This window comes from Lathyrus oleraceus, chromosome 7, assembly GCF_024323335.1.
Source record: "Lathyrus oleraceus cultivar Zhongwan6 chromosome 7, CAAS_Psat_ZW6_1.0, whole genome shotgun sequence".
In the NCBI taxonomy this organism is placed as follows: Eukaryota; Viridiplantae; Streptophyta; class Magnoliopsida; order Fabales; family Fabaceae; genus Lathyrus; species Lathyrus oleraceus.
Window position 1 is genome coordinate 530,033,496 of NC_066585.1, and position 4,879 is coordinate 530,038,374.

The window sequence follows — 4,879 nt, forward strand, 5'->3', positions numbered from 1 at the left end:
AGAAAAGAAGTTTGAATATTTACAAGTGTTTTGGAGGAAAGACAAACACTTATGGCTTGCAAGCTCTTACAACTTGGGCCTAGCGTTCGGGATTACAACTGAATATTCTATCAAGATAATCTTTTTCTTCGGATTCACTTATGGAAATGATTTGAATATTGGAGTGTTTTGAAGAGAAGACGAATACTTATGGCTTGCAAGCTCTTACAACTTGGGCCTAATATTCAGGATTACGATTGGATACTTCATCCAGGTAATCTCTTTCTTTAGATTTACTTATGAAAATTATTTGAATATCGGAGCATTTTGAAGAGAAGACGAATACTTATGGCTTGGAAGCTCTTACAACTTGGGCCTAATATTCGGGATTACGAATGAATATTTCATCCAGGTAATATTTTTCTTTAGATTTTAATTATGAAAATGTCTTGAATAATAAATTAAAATAATTAAAGTACAAAGGTTTGGAATTATTGAAAGTTAAGTTGATATTGCTTAAGAGCTCATTGTAAGAAGGTCCAAGAGTAAACCACGAGACCGAAATCCAACCTAAATCAAAAGCAAACCAAATTTTGCTTTAAACTAAATTAAAGTGGACCCATATATGAATCACTTTATAAGAAGCCGAGCAACAACAAAATATGCATTCAAAAGATTTTTTAAAGTCAGATCAGATTTTAACTCAAAATTAGCAACGCAATAAAAGAAATTTCACTAACCACTTAGATATTTAATGAAAATTAAACAACCAATACTAAAATTATCTAAATAATTAAAAATATAACCAATTGATCACTCAAATTAAAATGATAAAAATAAATAAATAATGATATACCAAATGAATCATGAGGTTGAAAAATAAGTGTGGGCCTAATGCATGATAAGAGGCCACAACTTCATCCATATTCATTTTATAAAAATAATATATAATTAAATAATAATAATAATAATAATAATAATAATAATAATAATAATAATAATAATAAAAAATATTATTATTATAATAAACGATAAAAAACAAAACAAAAATTAAAATTAACACATGGGAAACAGGGGGCGCTGATGTCGTTATAGAGAGACAGTAGTAGCTTTTAAAAAAAAAGATTTAAGGACTCCCAATAATAGATCGAAACGTGGCAAGGCAAATAAAATAAACAAATAAATAAGAACAAACAACAACCCAATACCTTTATCTTTCTATCATGATATTTGCAGAAAAATAAACAACCTGTAGAACTCAAACCAAACTCCACCATTAGCATTAATCACACGTCAGTTGTGGTTTAATCATGGGGGAAGGAGCGTCGTCGGATTTATGCATTGCTTCGTCAAAGGGAAGTGTTTAAGGGTGGTTTTGTGTGTTGTGTTGTAAGTTGTTATGACGGAGGAATGAGTAGATCTTGTCGAGAAGTATTTCACGATAATTTTTTTGAAGTTGATGAGTGGTGTTTAAGGTGTCGACGGGAAGAAGATGTTGAGGTAGAGAAAGAAGATGCCGACGGAGAGTTTATGATAAGGTTTGTGTAGCTTACATACGGGTGAGTATGAGGAAAAGATAATGTGAGCTTTTTGAATATTAATTTTTGTATTTACAAGAAGAAGTGAATGAGATGGTTTGATTATGTTTTTTTATGAGGTTATTTTATATTGTTATGGAGTATGTGTTTGTGTTGTTATGGAGATGAAGTTATGGTGTTGTAGGTTGACGTGTGTATGAGAGAAAAGAGAGGTTTAATGGTGAGGCTTGGTGAAGTATGAAAATATAAAAGAATATGAGAGTGGAAAAGAGAGAGTATAATGAAGGTGTATGTTGGTACTATTCACGTGGAAGAAAATGATATTGGATGAACCAAGTGAAAAATGGTCTTGATGTTGAAGTATGGTGGGTTAGAAATGGATTCATGGGAGATAGATTTATGAAGAAGATGGGAGTTCTTTGGAAAAGAGAGAAAAACAATGTGAAACTACAGCCCAAGTCTTTTTCTATTTTCCCTTTTTTAAAAATAGAAATGAGAGGGAGAACAAAAGAGCGTTGCTGTGTTGTTTTCGGATTCTACTCACAAACTAGTAGCAGTAGGAATATATACTAGGTTTTAATTTTAAACAATGCCAATAATGCCCTTTTTGATATTTTGAGTGCAAAAATGAATTAAAACCAATTAAGTGAAATATAATTCATACATTTAAAATAAATAAAATAAAATCAATTTTATTATGTAATTAATTCTATTTATTTATTTCAAATATTTTGACATTTTTTTTAATAAACGGATTCAAAGTGAATAAAAGTCGGGCGCAAAAGTATTCGAAAAATTAAAATGAATGCACCAAAATGATCAGTGCGAAATAAACTTATTGGAAAAATACAGCGTTTCTTTTAATTTTGAAATAAATTTTGATCGGTTAAACAGACTCGAGCTGATCAAAAAGTGGCCGAAAAATTAGCTGAAAAATAAATCGAGCATACCAAATTAAACTACGTGAAACATAGATTAATAAAGTTGATGTCTTGAAGCTTGATTTTAAAATTTTCCGTCCACTGATTTGACGCACATCCGTCGATTAATTCAACCGGTTTGCCTGTAGATCCGAAAAAATTATTTCGACTGATATTCTAGGCGTTATGCGGTATGGAATGCATGGTATGCTATGTAGAGGTGCAACAACTATGATGAATATATTGAATCAGGATTCAGGGTCAAAATCGGTGTGTGACATCTTGCTTTGAACTTTTCTAGCTCACATCGCCACCGTTTAAGCAAAACACATAACTAAATTGCGATCTAAAGTCATCCATATCTGTTTGGAAGCTAGCATCGGTATATCCAATTATAGCAAGCTCTTCCTGACCTCCATATATCAAGAATGAGTCCTTACTCCTTCTCAAATACTTAAGGATATTCTTGACAACTACCCAATGAGCATCACCGGGATCAGATTGGTACCTACTCGTTGCACTTAAAGCATACGAGACATCTGGTTGAGTATATAACATGGCATACATGATAGATCCTATTGCAGATGCATATGGAATCTTATTCATGCGGTCCCTTTCTTCCTTAGTTGAAGGGGATTGTGTTTTTGATAGACACAAGCCATATTGCATAGGTATGAATCCTTTCTTGGAATCATGCATATTAAAGCGTCTCAACACTTTGTCTATGTATGTATTCTGACTTAGGCCAAGCAGTTTTTATGATTTATCTCTATAGATCCTGATTCCTAATATATAGGCTTCTTCACCTAGGTCCTTCATAGAAAAGCATTTCCCCAACCAAGACTTTACTTGTTGCAGGGTAGGGACATCGTTACCAATGAGTAATATGTCATCTACATATAATACCAGAAAAATGATCATGCTCCCACTAACCTTCTTATAGACACAAGGCTCATCTTCGTTCTTGATGAATCCATATTGTTTTAATGTTTCATCAAAACGAAGATTCCAGCTTCTGGAAGCTTGCTTCAATCCATAGATTGATCTTTGTAACTTACATATCTTTTGGACTTCTTCTGGCATGTCAAATCCTTCAGTTTGTGTCATGTATACATCCTCAAGAAAATTCCCATTAAGGAAAGCAGTTTTGACATTCATCTGCCATATTTCATAATCATGATATGCAACGATAGCAAGTAAAATCCGAACAGATTTAAGCATTACAACTGGTGAAAAGGTTTCATCATAGTCAACCCCATGAATTTGTCTATATCCTTTTGCAACCAGACTTGCCTTATAGGTATGTAGCTTATAATCCATGTCAGTCTTCTTTTTGAAGACCCACTTGCATCCTATAGGGTTAACTCCTATAGGAGGCTCTACCAAGGTCCAAACCTGGTTTGTGTACATGGAATCCATTTCAGATTTCATGGCTTCTAGCCACTTCTCAGACTCGGGACCAATTATGGCCTCTTGGTAGGTCACATGCTCATCTTGATCCATGAGTAATACATCACTTTGATCAGTTATGAGATATCCATATCTCTCAGATATGTGACGTATCCTGCTTTACCTACGCTGGTTTGTTCTACTTGAGCAGGTTACTCTTCCACAACTACATGTATTTCCTACTCTAATTCCTCCATAGGTGTATCAATGCTTTGTGATTCTTGAATTTCTTCAAGCTCTACTTTCCTCCCACTGATTCCTTTGGAAATAAAATCCTTTTCTAGGAAAAACCCAGTTCGAGCGGAAAACACTTTGCCCTCAGAAGGATTGTAGAAGTAATACCCTCTTGTTTCTTTAGGATACCCCACAAATAAGCATTTGTCAGATTTGGGCTCAAGCTTTTTTGAAATTTTTCGTTTCACATAAACTTCGCAACCCTAAATCTTCATGTAATACATATGTGGTTTCTTACCACTTCATATCTCATATGGTGTCTTCTCAACCTTTTTGGATGGAACACGGTTAAGTGTGTAAGCTGCTGTCAATAGTGCATGTCCCCTAAAGGAGTTTGGAAGATCGGCATGACTCATCATGGATCGGACCATGTCTAACAAAGTTCGATTTCTTCTCTCAGATACACCGTTCCATTGGGGTGTTCGAGGAGGAATAAGTTGGGATAGGATCCCACACTCTTTCAGATGGTCATCAAACTCTAGGCTTAAATACTCACCACCTCGATCTGATCGAAGAGTTTTAATATTCTTACCTAGTTGGTTTTGTACTTCATTCTTGAAATCCTTGAACTTTTCAAAGGATTCTGATTTGTGTTTCATTAAATACACATAACCATATCTACTGAAATCATCAGTAAATGTGATGAAGTACTGAAAACCTCATCTGGCTGGTATGTTCAGTGGTCCACATACATCAGTATGTATGAGGGCCAAAAGATCATTAGCTCTTTCACCTTTTCATGTGAATGGAGACTTTGTC